Genomic DNA, 14,136 nt, shown 5'->3' with positions numbered 1-14,136 from the left:
GCTAATGATTCTGACTTCAAATATATATATATATATATATATATATATATATATATATATATATATATATATATATATATATATATATATATATATATATATATACCTAATATATATACCTAATATATATATATATATATATATATATATATATATATATATATATATATATATATATATATATATATATATAATTTTAAATAGTTTTTAAAAAACATAGACATATTTAAAGAGAACCACAGCTCAACAGGGAGATTGGAAAAGATCAGCTTCTGCTATAAACTGGACTGACCGAATATCTACTATTAAATATCCACTATTCAAAAATATACAGACAAATGTAAAATACAGTAAAACACCCTAAATCTGTTGAAATGCGTTGATTGGATGACAGCCGAGTTTGCAGCTGGATATTATTGGGAGTTTGCTTATTATAAGGTAAATTATACAAGATACACTTTAGAAATTCTTTAAAATAAGAACAAAGTCGTAAAAGTTTGGTCTTATTTTGGATATGATATTTAGGATATATCACTACTACTACTACCACTACCACTACCACCACTACTACTACTACTACTACTACTACTACTACTACTACTACTAATAATAATAAAAGTACCAAGTCTTTAGATTCTTCAGCTGTAATTAAAATAATATATGCATTCTTCAAGACGAATAACTTGTAAAAGTTTGGTCTGAAACATTTGTTTCAATTATTATTATTATTTTTTCATTACAATTTTTAATATTAATATTTTAGATATGAATATATCAGTTCTAAATACTAATAATAACAACAATAGGTTGTAATTTAAATAAATAATTAAAAAAATACAAAAAAACTTATTTGTTTGAATTATTATTATTATTATTTTTAATTACCATTAGAAATACTTGGATATGAAAGTATCAGTGCCAATAATAATAATAAAAATAATCAACCTAAATACATACTATAATTCATATTTTTGTATTTTTGTGTGGAGTTAACATTTTCCTCTGGGAGTTCCGGTTTCTCCCACAGTCCAAAGACATGCACCATAGGCGAATTGGGTAAGCTGAAATGAATGAGAGGGTATGGGTGTTTCCCAGTGATGGGTGGCAGCTGGAAGGGCATCCGCTGCGTAAAACATATGCTGGATAAGTTGGCGGTTCATTCCTCCACGACGACCCCTTATTAATAAAGGGACTAAGCTGAAAAGAAAATGAATGAATGAATGAATGATTTAACTTCTAACTATGTATGAAAGAAAAGTCTCTTGATCTCTTGAAAACTTATTCAAAAAAGATGAGCATGTAAACCTACAAGCACGACTATATATGCATGAGGATGCTTAAGAGGAATGGAAATCTTTATTTACCTTATATGCAGAACTGAAAGCAAACACAATCTCAGTTTTGCTCTTTTGACGCTCTCCTGGGTGGGCTTGGTGGAAATGAGACAGTGATACTCAGCCGAGGACACAAAATATTCTGACTTCTGACCCGCGATGCATTGCAAAAAAGGTCAAACTGACAGACGTTGTTTCGTCAAGTGTGCGGCTCAGTTTCTGCCAATCTGCAGGACGGTCCCGTGAGCAGGTGCGAGTCGACCGGGAGGCCCCGTTCCTCACCGCGGCCCATCCTGACCTTCACCGTCCCCTTATCAGTCAGAAAGGTTAGCGCAGGGCTCCTGAATCCAGGATCGATTCGGAGGCCTGGCGCGCTGCTTTTTTTCTCCTTTATTTATCTTGGTGGACATGTTGCTTGTGGTGTTTTTCAGGGCAATAGCGAGAGTCCGATAAGAATCTATTGTTGTTGCAGATCTTTCCCTCCTTACGTCCTGCCCTCCTTGCCCTCGCAGGGGAGTCTGGCTTTGGGCCAATCCGCTCGCTCTTTTTCTCTGTCTTTTTCATCCTGGAGGGATGCTAGAGGTGAAATGGAAGAGAATCTATGGTTCCAGTAAGGCCATACATTAGAGTTTTGCCCGGTGTCGTCTGCATTTCAGAAACATTATGAGAGAAAAGGTCAGAGGTTGTGCTCGGGTACTGCTAGATTTCTATATGAGCTCATGAAAATAGACAGTTTAGGTGAATCATGCGATTTTTAAAGTTTTTTTTATGTGATAATGGCCTTTTTTTATCGCCAGATGTAAGCTGTACAGACACAACACTGTTTTAATAGGTTAGTCATAGGATACTGTACAGTTTTTGATTCTTATCAGTAAAATCAATAGGCTAACATACAGTACAGGGTGTTTTTTTCACTCATAATTCTTCCTTTTTGATTAGTAGTTTGTATTTGTTGCAGTCCTTTTTGTAAGTTATTGAACAGAATTTCTAGGGGGAAAAATCATCATTCTCAGCATATTTTACACAATTATACATAATTCTTCAGAATTTTGGTTTATATCTCACAATTCTGCAAATTTTTTGCACTTTTTCCACATAATTGCTAGATATAAACATGCATATTATTTTATTTTTTACGTCACAAATGGGTTTACATTATGGAATTTTAAACTTTTTCTCTGAATTTTTGTGCAATTCTGACTTTATTTCTGGCTCTTTTGAAAATTAAAGAAATGTGAGATTTAAAAAAAAAACTAAAATATTTTCACTACATAGACTTCCATTCATACTCAAGCGAATATGACAGACCGGAAACACTAGCTTGTGACAAGTTTCGCAGTTTGCTACTTTGCAAAGTTCAAGCTTTGTGAACTCTGACCTGTGAAATCACATCACGTGGCTGTGTGAGACCAATCAAAGATTAAAACATGACCTAAGTGTACAGAAATTTAAAATACGGACTAGTTGCTCGCGTTTAAAACGCGTTTTTGAATTCTTTAAATTCAGAGAAAACCACACTGTGAGATGTATAAACGTACTCCGCTAGCAAGAAAGTTGTGGGTAACACTTTAACTTTAAGTAACAATTCACACTATTACCTACTGGCTTATTACCTGCCTATTATTAAGATACTGTTTAACCCGTTTATTAATAAGGTTAGTTTATTACAAAATAGCAATAATCTGGTAATTAGTAGATTATTAACAATAAAACTACAGAGGTGGTCATTTTGACCATTTTTAAATTTTGCTATTAAATAGATTTGTTGAAATAAAGCACACATATATTATACTCTGACTTTTCCTGAATACTAGTATATTTCTTTCTAACCTTACTTTATTAAAATTACAAAACACAAAAGAGCTACGAGTATTTCTAACTAGAACTCAAAAAAAAAAAAAAACAATTGCATGCATTTCAGTGTCAGGCTGTGACTTTAAATATGTGTGCCTCGGATGCCTAGCAACTTCCTGCTAACAAAAACAACCTTCTGTTGGCAAAACTTCATACAGTATATGTTTTCAAAACAGCATATTGTGGTCTTGTAGCTATACATTTATAGGTCATATTACCAAAGATATTTAATTTTTAGGGTGATGACTTAATTCAATATGATGACAGACCTTCGAATGTAAAAATGACGTGACAATCTGACATTTTGTATGAGAATGCTATGCTAATTCTAATAATTATAAACTTATTTTTAGTTCCAGTGTTAGTTTAAAAGTCTTACATTTAATAATTTGTTAGTATTGAAAATTGTACCTTAAATTAAAAAGTGACTGAATTGTGAAATATTTTTAATTTTTATATTTGATTATATTTGAAAAGTTCGGAGTTCGTTTGAAAATGTCTTGGAATACCTGATTTTAAATTGTAAATATTATATTGTGCTTGTGTTTTTGCTATTTTCATTCTCGTATACGTAGACACGTTTACCAGACAACTGAACTAGGTTGTGATGAATCACATGCTTTTGTGACCTTTTAACTTTCCTGATGACCTTGTTTTATTGCCATTCATACTTTTCAACTGTTGTACATCCAATATAATAACAAGACAAACAATTCATGCAGTTTAGGCCGAGCTTGTTACAAACATATTTACACCACAACAAGAGACTTGTTTGAAAGTTCTTTGAGAGACAATTAAATGCATTTTCATAACCCTCAAAACACAAAACAACATTCTCTGGCCCGAGGCTTGAATCGAAATGAAGCTACAGATATATAAACTCTCATATATATTCACGAGCATGCCTGTCAGACTCGCATATGTGGTCATACGCACACGTTTATGTTCCACTCACCAAAAAAAAAAAAAAAAAAAACCCACAATCAAATATTTCACTATTACATGGTCATCATGGACAATTAGCCCGACACTTTTCCAGCTTTTATCTCCTAAACCAGAGTCCTCATCTGTTATTTATGTGTTATAGGCCTTGCTATGAATTATTCAATGCAAGAGGAAAATTTACTGCTCCCGTCTTTCTTACACGCTGGTTGTAAATCCACAGACGAAAGGAAAGGGGGAGTGAGAAAGTGGTAAGAAGGGTAAGGAGGAGAAGGGCTGGAGGCAAGTGGCCCCCGGAGGGTCGTAGACTCACACAGGCAACATCATAAAGTTACCATTAGAATGCTGTATTTATAACAGTCAGCTGGCTCTCGCTGTGCAGCCGAGGAGAAGTGGAAAACCAAACCGCCTCCTTTACCATATTAACTCTACACTTACACTTTTAAAAGCCAAGCATGTTAGGTTCAGTGTCTCCAACAAGATGTGAGTTTGGCTATCGATGTTATTCGTTCATTCATTTTTTTTTTTTTTGGCTTAGTCCCTTTATTAATCTGGGTTCGCCACAGCAAAATGAACCGCCAACTTATCCAGCACATGTTTTACGCAGTAGATGCCCTTCCAGCTGCAACCCGTACCTGGGAAACTATCGATGTTATATTATACACATTTTTTCACTTATTTGACCTACAGATTGAATGTTTTTTTTACCGCAAGACTTTACTGATTTAATTTGGGACCTTTATTTTTAAGAATTTGCACAGGCTTGAAGGGAACAGATTGCAAAAACATAAAAAAAAAACCCTGTAAACCCCACTGTCGTCATTACTAATGATATTAAGTTAATATAACTTGACATTACTTAAAATGCCAAGTTTTGGCATCAAAACGTAAACGGTTGTGTTTAACTTACTCATTAGGCAGCAACATTTTTTGTTTTTTTTGTTTAAGTTCTCTGAACTTAACATTTTCATTTTATTAATTCTTAATTATTCTTTAAACGATTCACCATAAAAGGAAAGATTATAAAATCTGAAAACTTTGGAAGTTTAGTCTAGCCATTTTAGGTTATGTGTACTTAAACATTTAAGTTAATTCAATGAACATTTGGTCAACTCATTTAATTGATTTTTCAATTTCCCATTACTCAAATAAATTAAGGTAATGAGTTTACTCAATCAGATGAATTCAATAAACTTTTTAGGGTTTTTAGTGTGTTGCAAAAACATATTTAAAAAAAAATGTTCATTTAGAAAATATAATTTTTATATAACTTGTTACAATTTTTTTTGATTAATTGACTTAAAGAAATACAAAAATGCAAAATTTACAGTGCTCGTTGGTATAGTTTACAGCAATTATGGTAGTAAAAGTAAGGTAACCTTTAATATCAAATAACATTTAAAAAAATCTATAGTTAGGGTTATTTTTATAGTATAAATGTATTATTATCTTTTAATATTGGAAATGTATTATTAGAACTATATAAGATAGTTATTTCTAAATTATAGTCATTTATATATAATATAAATGTATATTTAGTTTACACTATAAACTTACATGTGACAATATTTATTTTAATTTATTGGTGTTAGAATTTTATTATACAAACTCACTTTCTTGACTATTTGTTTATTTTATTTTTAGTGCATTTATTTTATTTGCAGGCGATTACACTACTAATGTTTGTAGGTATTTCTATGATGAGTATAATGTTGAAATAAACTATTAGCCTACCTGAAATATTAGCCCCCTGTTTATTTTTTCTTCCAGTTTCTGTTTAATGGAGAGAAGAGTTTTTCAACACATTTTTTTTTGCTCTGTTAAACATCATTTGGGGAAAAAAAAAAAAAAAGATCAAAGGGGCGCTGATAACTCTGACTTCAACTGTATATATATACAGTTGAAGTCCCCCCCTCCCTCAATTGTTTTTGTAATGTGCCATTACCCTATCCGGCCTAATTAACCTATAAGCCTTTAAATGTCACTTTAAGCTGTATAGAAGTGTCTTGAAAAATATCCAGTCAAATATTATTTACTGTCATCATGGCAAAGATAAAATAAATCAGTTCTTAGAAATGATTTATTAAAACTATTATGTTTAGAAATGTTTTGAAAAAATCTCTCCGTTAAACAGAAATTGGGAAAAAAATAAACATGCGGGCTAATAATTCAGGGGGGATAATAATTCTGACCTCAACTGTACATAATAGTTTTAATAACTCATTTCTAATAACTGATTTATTTTGTCTTTTACAAGATGACACCAAATAATATTTGACTAGATATTTTTCAAGACACTTCTACACAGCTTAAAGTGCATAATAAGATTAGTTAGGTTAACTTGGCAGGTTAGGGTATAGGCGAGTTGTTGTATAATGATAGTTTGTTCTGTAAACTGTTAAAAATATATATAGCTTAAAGGGGCTAAAAAGTTTGACCCTAAAATGTAAAAAAAAAAATATATATATAATAAATAAATAAAAACTGCTTTTATTCTAGCTGAAATAAAACAAATAACACTTTCTCCAGAAGAAAAACATATTATCAGATATACTGTGAAAATTTCCTTGCTCTGTTAAACAAACCTAATTTTGGAAATATTTAAAAAAGAAGAAAAAAAAAATTCAAAGGGGGCTAATGATTCTGACTTCAACTATAGAAACATCTATATACAAACATATATTCGGCTCTTTTTAATTGTTAAACACATTTAGTAATAAATATATTTATTATCTATTTAATATTATATTTATTATAAATTGTGGAATTTTTTTTTAAATAAGGTCATTATTTTATTATTTATTTATTACATTATTATTACTAAATTATTATTTATATGTTATTTGTGTGTTGAAAAGTTGGATTTTTGAAATTGTAAAGAAATAAGAACAGACAAAATTCAATTTCCACATAAAAAGTGCTCTTTTTTGTTATTTCTGTTTTCATTTATTTTTTTTGAAGGTGAATATTTCCTAATGCAAAATGTACCTTGTAGTACGTGATATTACAGTTTACATAAATATGGAAAAAGTATGTATCAATATAAAAAAAACATTTGTGCAAAATGCTGCAATATTTAAAAGTGATAATGTTAAAGGCATAGCTCACCCAAAAAATGTGACCATTCACCAAAAACATTTACTTCCACGATAGAAACAAAACATATAGAAATCAATGACTGACGGTTTCCAACATCTTTCAGAATATCTTCTTCTGAGTTCAACAGAGTAAAGAAACTCAAACAGGTTTGCAACAAGTGAAGAATGAGTAAATGATGGCAGAATAAAAATTTTAGTTTGAACTTTCCCTTTAAAAACAACAACAAAAAAGTCATTACTAAAAATATTTTAAATTGCAGCTGGAAACACTAAATATCCATCTGATGCTTTTATTATATCACACTGGTTACATTAAGCATGTTTTGATCCAGCTGCAACCTCATGCTTACCTTCAATGTTCATTGTATCTATGAGCTGTGTCTGATGACCAAGGCTTTAATGAGGTGGCACACAGGAGTGAGTCAGTCTTACCATAGCAGGCATCTTCTGCCCGGGCAGCTGGAGAGAAACTTGAGGCTCTTTAATGTTGTTCCTGTCTGAGTGAAGCATTCAGCATGAGACCGTGGTCAGAGAATATCAATGGAGTAATGAGCCAGTCAGTCTTCCCGAGGCACTGCTGCATCGACTTTTCTCAAGAAAAACGCAAGAATTGATACGCCGCCGTTTACAGCGAGAGCCAAACACTCCTGCTTCTGCTCCTGTGGGTGATGCGAAGAACTCCTGCAAGAGTGACTGTAATCAAACACTCCCGCAGCTTCAAACAAACGCCAGATTCCACAGCATCTGGTCATTTCTACGTGACAAATGAATTCGGTTTAATTCTGTTCATTCGATTGATTTTAATTAGGACGCGTGCGGTTTTTCCTGAGCCCTGGTAATTGACAGGGATGCTGTTAATCATGGTCAAGCGTCTGTGATTTTCATTCCAGAGATTTGGATCATCAGATGGTTTGGAATATGGGCAGGAGAGCTAGTATTAATATCATAGGATGTGTTATGAATATTGCGTGGGGAATTGGTGAAGAAAGACACCTGCACATATTTTATGCACTCACACTTATTCCTTTATAGTCAAGCCATTTTTATTTTTATAGCACTTTACCAGCATTTTACTTTACGGAAATCAGATATATGGCCATATGGCTAATATATTTGAACACATATGTTCATATTTGGTTAAAACAAAAAATATATAAATGCCATTTTTACAATATTTTAAAGGTTGATTGACATGAGTGCGCCTGACTATTGAGCTGAAAGGCTGATTTTATGCTGATTTGAACTATTTCACTGCAAGCAACAGCACACGATGAAAGGAATATTTTCCATATTAAAAGGAGTTTTTGTCATAACAAACACCTGAAATTTATAGTGTTTAATCGTTTAAAATTAAACTTTTGAACTGTGACTCACCAAACCAACAAATATCAATCATTCGGCATGTACATTTAATATTGTTAAAGAGGTTTAATATGTATTAAATAGATTATAAACTTTACTGAAGTGCTGTAAGTGTACTATTCTGGGCTGTTTTAAAATTTTTGTCATGTTTCGTCTGGTGCAAACTGCCAAATTGCATATCACTGCAAATCTTGTCAGGTAGTGTGCTGTTGGCACATTATATATATATATATATATATATATATATATATATATATATATATATATATATATATATATATATATAAATATAAATATATATATATATATATATATATATATATATATATATATATAAATATATATTTATTTTTTAATTAGGCGAGGCAGTGGCGCAGTAGGTAGTGCTGTCGCCTCACAGCAAGAAGGTCGCTGGGTTGCTGGTTCGAACCTCGGCTCAGTTGGTGTGTGGAGTTTGCATGTTCTCCCTGCCTTTGTGTGGGTTTCCTCCGGGTGCTCCGGTTGCCCCCACAGTCCAAAGACATGTGATACAGGTGAATTGGGTAGGCTAAATTGTCCGTAGTGTATGAGTGTGTGTGTGGATGTTTCCCAGAGATGGGTTGCAGCTGGAAGGGCATCCACTGCGTAAAAAACTTGCTGGATAAGTTGGCGTTTCATTCCGCTGTGGTGACCCCGGATTAATAAAGGGACTAAGCCTACAAGAAAATGAAATTTTTTTTTTAAATTAATAAATTTTTTTTTTTTTGCATATATTGACATAAATCTTAGTTCTCTTGTATATGTAATGTGAATTGTGCCAATACACTTTACAAAGTTTAAAAAAAAAAGTTTAAAAACGTTGGTTAATAATCAAAAAGGAGGAAGGACGCTTGATAAGTGTGAAATAAGGTCAGGTTTGTTCAGTTCCACAGAATGCTACTTTTGTTAGCTACAGTAGTTAGCACATCACTGAATGAATGATTTTCACTACTACACTATTTCAGCGAAAGTCAATAATCTTTGAAATGTCAGACGTTTAGCTAGTTTGCCCCATATGTCTTTTTCTAGTTACAGATTTGTTTGTATTTGTTTCAGCCTATTAGCCTGCAAAAGGGCCCTTCGTTTGCTTTTAAATTTCATTTCTGGTGTTTACCTGGTCCTCTCAGCCTTATAGTTCAGTGTATCCTTGTGCTTAAGATTTTTTCCAGTTCTTTCAGGCCTGATTTGCAATTATACACAAACTCTTGGAGTACAAAGTAACTTGTCAGAATGCAGTTAGCTATCATTGGCTAGCAAAAGGTGTTCGGAGGTAAATACAAATGCAAATAAGCACTCAAAAGTCCACTCAACAAAGGTAAAGAGGTCAGTTTCATTCGTTTTCAAGCTCTCGATTGCAGTTTGAAGTGTTACAATACAGTAGACACACATTTACACACATTTAGCTATTGCTAAATGTTAATGACTTCAACATTTCTTTTTTTTACTAGTAATCTTTACATTTTAATACACTATAAAAAAGAATTTTTGACTCAATATTTGAATCTTGTTTCCCTATAAAAAGATGCAGTTGACACTATGTTGTCTTGACAAAATTGTATGCATATATAGATAAAAATCTATATATATATATATAGATATAAATCTATATATACAATAATTTCAGAATGTTAAGATTCTTTTTACTTAAAATAAAATGACAAAATGGAAAGGATTTACAGCATCTTCTAAATCTTTAAGTAGAATCCTTAAGAAGACTAATTAGGTGACATTTAATTTGCTCATTAGTTCTAACTAATTAGTTACTCTATGTCATTTAAAACAACCAGTTACTTGTTCACCCATTCTTGGGCTTCTAAAACAGTCAATCTTTCAACAATTTGTCATGATCTAGTGTTCAAGAGGAACATTAAAGCCTTTATTTCTCCATTTTTGCACATCTCATTCCAGTCTAAGTACAAGTTGAGCAAAATAATGAATATTAAAAGCCTTTTAAACCAGACACAAAGACCTCTCTTGGCCTAAAACAAAGTTTCAAAGAGAAAAATCACCATTTGGTCTCTGAGGAAGGGTAAAATAATAAATCTTCCGACCTTTTTTGATAAGATAGAACTGGCTAGTGCTTGAAGATTCAATGGCAGTGATATGAAGCAATCTACGGCTGATTTGGGCCGACCTTGAGCTGATGGCAGGAGCACTAGAAGGTATTTGAACACCTCTCTTGCGCAGCTGGAGAATCCCAGTCTCATCTATTATCATTCATAGAGCTCCACTTCTACACACACAAGATATATGACTTACAGACTCTCTATCTGTGTGTGCGTTTCTATACATACGTGAACGTTTGTGTACTGCAATGTGCAGAGCTTCAAAAGCCAGGCCGTTGATTTCTCTCTGGCATCTGCTTTGATTTTGTTTGTAAGCACACTTCAGAAATCTGACTGAAATCTTTTAATTTCTTATTTATAGGTCTCCGATCCTCTTCAGTACGTTGTAAACTGTTTCATGGGATCAATCCTAGTTTTGGTTGGAGAAAGAAGGCTTGAGAAAGACTTTGGAGCATCTGAGCTCTTGTTATGGTGCAAACCCTTTCATCTCACTGTGACAACAACAATGACAAAATCAATGAGGGCTAATAAATGAAGCCTGTTGTAGGGATTGGCAAATGATCGCAATGCCAATACAATGTATCAAGTTTTGTGTGTAACAGATGGTGATGTCATGTAGTAAGCAGAGCTGACTCCTCCCACTACATGGACATTGTTTGTCCTCTGTATCAAAAGCTTTATAAAAAACAAATACAGTGCATCGGAAAAGCATTCATAGCGCTTCACTTTTTCCACGTTTGTTTATGTTACAGCCTTTTTTCAAAATGAATTAAATTAATTTATTTCTTCAAAACTCTACACACAATACCCCATAATGACAATGTGAAAAAAAAAATGTAATTGTTGCAAATGTATTAAAACTATAAACCTGAAAAATCACATGTACATAATAATTCACAGCCTTTGCCGTGAAGCTCTAAATTGAGCTCAGTTACATTGTGTTTCCACTGATCATTCTTGAGATGTTTCAGCAGCTTAATTGGAGTTCACCTGTGGTTATTCAGTTGATTAGACATGATTTGAAAAGGCCTGTCTATACAAGACCCAGGGTTGACTGTGCATGTCAAAGCACAAACCAAGCATGAAGACAAATGAATTGTCTGTAGACCTCCGAGACAGGATTAACTTGAGGCACAAGGCTGGGGAGGGTTACAGAAAAAAATTCTGCTGCTCTAAAAATTCCAATGAGCACAGTGTCCTCCATCATCTTAAGGTGGAAGATGTTTGGAACCACCAGGACTCTTCCCAGAGCTGGCCTGCCATCTAAGCTTAGTGATTGGGGGAGAAGGGCATTAGTAAGGGAGGTGATCAATAACCCGATGGTCACTCTGTCTGAGCTCCAGCATTTTTTCTGTGGAGAGAGGAGAACCTTACAGAAGGACAACCATCTGTGCAGCAATGCACCAATCAGGCCTGTATGGTAAAGTGGACAGATGGAAGTTAATGAAATTTTTTTTCTCAGACCATAATAAACACAATTCTCTATCTATCTATCTATCTATCTATCTATCTATCTATCTATCTATCTATCTATCTATCTATCTATCTATCTATCTATCTATCTATCTATCTATCTATCTATCTATCTATCTATCTATCTATCTATCTATCTATCTGTCCGTCCATCCGTCCATCCGTCCCTCCGTCCTCCATCCATCCATCCATCCATCCATCCATCCATCCATCCATCCATCCATCCATCCATCCATCCATCCATCCATCCATTTATGACCTGGTGACATCACCAACTGTGCCTGACATAAATGATACATCACTTTTGCTTCCACAAATCTGTGTGACCAGGGTTATTTTAATCGTTTGTGTGCAAAACTTTTCAAAATCGCAAAAGAAAAACCTTGAGTTTTTAAGTACATTGACGTCAGTTGTGCTAAATGACACATTAATGACATTATGCAGTAGATTGTTTCTGTGCTTTTGCCCCATTTTGTAAGGTTATCACATTTAAGCAGAGAAATACACACAACAGATCAGCCGCTCGTTTGACAGACTAATGATAATATCAGCTTTTGTGGATTTGTTATCTCCGCTCGAGCAAACAGCATTTTCCTCTGCAAACGTTGAAGGCATTAGTTTAACGTATTATCTACTATTAAAGCCAATTAAAATGTATTATAATTTAAACAGTTTACTTTGTGTTGGAGCTATTCTCAAGAGCCGTGTAAATCAAGAACACATTCTAAATGACTGGTCCCCATTAATGTAGAAGAAGGGGCATTAAAAATTGAATTTATGTAGCAGTGATGTTCATTTGAGCATCAGGGGTGATTTTCCCTCTTAAACACAGCAGTTTATAAGGCCAGTGCTGGCATAATGTAGATTTCATGTAGAATATTAACTAAGAGGTCTGATATTTTTTTTTTACTGTGTAAAATCTGTAGTCTAGATCCAGCTGTTTTTGGATTGATGTCGACAAAGACTTGTTTTCTTATACGTAATTATTATGAGTTTGCTTACAGTCCACAGTGGTGATACTACAGTGTGAATGAAACGATTCACAGGCTCCCAAAATAAATGAGATGTAATTATTCCCCTTGTTAGAGATGAAAACCAACATGTAGATTGCAAAATGGATATGATCATGTCCAGATGGTTAATTAACATCTCCTTTAATTCAGACTAAATGGATAGTGTGTTTTTCATTACAGATGAAATATGAGAGGGGTGAGAATATTCAGAGTTTTATCCAATGGAAATGTGTTATTATGAAGCATTTTAAAGCTAAGGTTAGCAATACAAGGGGTTTAAAATGTTATGTTTAATAAAAAAATAAATATTTGTAATATAAAGCAAAATTAAATAATAAATTATTATCATCCTGTGAAATTTGAATTATTTAAAAAATATTTCCCAAGTGCTGTTTAGCAGTGGTTCTCAAACTGTAGTACGTGTACCACTAGTGGTACGCAGGCTTCCTTCTAGTGGTACGCGAAGGAATTAAATATGTCATGTACATGCTACATACATTTCAAAATTTACCAAAAATTATGTAAATAATATGCCATATGACATATGTCCTATATTTCCGCCTTGTTTTTAAAACAATAGGCCTATAAAACAATAGGCCTACTAAGCTACTGTATTTCAATAATGCTCATTTTGGTGGTACTTGGAGAAACAATTTTTTTCTGAGGTGGTACTTGATGAAAAAAGTTTGAGAACCACTGCTGTTTAGCAAGAAGAATATTTTTTCAACATATTTTTGAACAAACATTTCTTTAAAAACAATTGTTTAATTAGTAATATTTTTTAATTTCATGATGAAAGTACATGGTGCTTTACTAGCTATTTTGCTGGATACTAATATTAAGCTTAATGTTTAATTTAAAGGCTTAACAAGGTTAAATACTGTAGGTTAAATAATGTGATATTTAAAAAGGATTATTATTATTATTATTTTTTAACAGGAGGGCTAATATTTTTGCTTTTAACTGTAATAAAATA

General features: G+C 33.0%; 1 protein-coding gene across 2 annotated transcripts in view; it reads left to right on the top strand.

The window, feature by feature from the left end:
* LOC141379815 (uncharacterized) overlaps positions 1–14,136 on the top strand; it is a 461,403-nt gene that overhangs the window by 222,489 nt on the left and 224,778 nt on the right. Inside the window, exon 5 of one of the 2 annotated variants that reach the window (XR_015520025.1) lies at positions 11,036–11,552. The exons of the other annotated variant lie outside the window; for it this stretch is intronic. The gene's annotated coding sequence lies outside the window, so the exon portion shown is untranslated. Of the gene's footprint in view, positions 1–11,035; positions 11,553–14,136 lie in introns of those variants that run through there. 2 annotated transcript variants of the gene reach the window in all.

The sequence above is a fragment of the Danio rerio genome, chromosome 21, assembly GCF_052040795.2.
Source record: "Danio rerio strain M-AB ecotype USA chromosome 21, GRCz13ab, whole genome shotgun sequence".
Classification (NCBI taxonomy): Eukaryota; Metazoa; Chordata; class Actinopteri; order Cypriniformes; family Danionidae; genus Danio; species Danio rerio.
Note: the sequence above shows the minus strand (reverse complement) of the source record. Positions and strands in the feature narration are given on the sequence as shown.